The sequence below is a fragment of the Saprolegnia diclina genome, assembly GCF_000281045.1.
Source record: "Saprolegnia diclina VS20 unplaced genomic scaffold supercont1.263, whole genome shotgun sequence".
Lineage (NCBI taxonomy): Eukaryota > Oomycota > Saprolegniomycetes > Saprolegniales > Saprolegniaceae > Saprolegnia > Saprolegnia diclina.
In genome coordinates, this window is record NW_008246330.1 from 2,206 (window position 1) to 3,988 (window position 1,783).

A 1,783-nucleotide genomic window follows, 5' to 3' on the forward strand; every position below is an offset into this window, starting at 1 on the left:
CATGTCGACGATCATTATCTGACGCGCGACGGGGCCACCGCTGCTCTCACTGGAAGTCTTGCAAAACACCTTTATTTGCAAATCTAGATTTTTTTTTTTTCGTTTGGTGCGCTAAAAAAGTGATTAAAAATACGCTGTCCAGATGCATCCAGTCCGCGTACGCCTCCAAAAAGCGCGCGAACGCGATCCAGTGTGCATCGGATCGCCAGATCGCATTATCTTGGTATTTGTATGGCGAATGGCTCACGGCGCTCGAAAAAGCCCAAAGAATTTCAAAGCGTTCATTTCCACTTTCGCCATGCATCAGGTAACGTACCGCATCCCCTTGTGTCGCCGTCGCGTGGCCCACGAGAGACGCCGCGCGCTGCACCGTGTCCACCTCACACGGCACCGGAAGGACTCGACCAAGTCTCGCAAGAGCTTGCGCGCCGCAGCAACGTTGACGCCAAGAGCGAGCTTGGGAGCCAGGGCTGTCCGCCGCGCGTCGCCGCGAAGCACTGTACCTTGGGCAGTCGACGCTCATCGTATTGCTAGGTTGGATGCACGGCGTCTCCGTCAATGGCGCGTTCTGCTTCTGGAGAGATGGCGAGATAAGCTGCGAGCCATAGTTTACGACTACGGACCCGGCAATCTTGCCGGCGCCGTTCTGCAATGCGGCGGGCAATAAGGGACGTGCGAGGAGATGGGAGGATCATAAGGATGGCTTGGCAACCTTAGCGATGGACCCCGGTGCACGTCGTGTTGACACCGACCGCACTAAACGCTGTTATCAGCACCATACATGAACCTCAACTACCTGCGAGTACTCACGATAGTCAAGAGTAAGAACGTACTTGGCTTGTCGATGTACTGTCGTCAACGCACCATCGAGACACGTTGCGTAGAGCGTGCGGCTAGCTCGTGCGGCTTGCTTCATGTCGTGGGACAACGGAGAGTTGCGTGTTTACTGATTATCTAACGCGGAGAACGAGCTAGAAAAACGCAATTCCGACTTGGGTGGATTTTATGACGTAAGAAAACGCTGCGCTCTCCATCCTCGCGCTCGCGTTGACGTTGCTCTTCGCGCATCTCGCGTTCGCGCTCGCGCACGTAGAGTTCTCGCTGGCAGTCTGCATCGCGCTCGTCCCGCTTCTCATGGCGCTGAGCGTTCATGTCCTCGACGCGCAGCATCGAGGCGTCGTCCAGCAACCGATCATGCTACTTCCGCGTCTTCGATGAAGCAATCGATGCTCTGGCGCTTGCGCGCCGTGGACGACACCAAGCTGCCGGCAGGCGTCATAGCCTGTTCACCAGGAGCAGCAAGTGCTGCGCTAAGCGCCAAGAGCTCTTGAGGTATGGCGCCGGCTAGATTGGCGCGCGCCTGTAGCGCGAGCTAGGCTGCTGCATTAGTACCGGTAAGCGCGTGTCATTACGCAGCCAACACATCCCCTCTTGTCAGCCAGCTTGGCAGCCCTCTTCGCGGTCCTCTTCGCATCGCATCCGCCGCGCTGTCGATCTGGGTTGGTCGTCGCCACATACGCATCCAGACACGCACCCAGTTTGCACCTCTGCGAAGACGATTTTATGGTCTCCGCACATCTGAGCAAATAAAATTTCGCACGCTTTTTGCTATCCAGTTTCCATCTGGATATTATCTGGATTTCCGAATAAAGGTGTTTTGCAAGACTCCCACTGGCGTCTTGGGATTGCCCCACATGACGACACTCACCCTCTCGATGTGTCTGCTGGATGTGATGCTCGTACTCGCGGAGCTCGTTGCTGCGGGCCGCCACCTCCGCCTCCT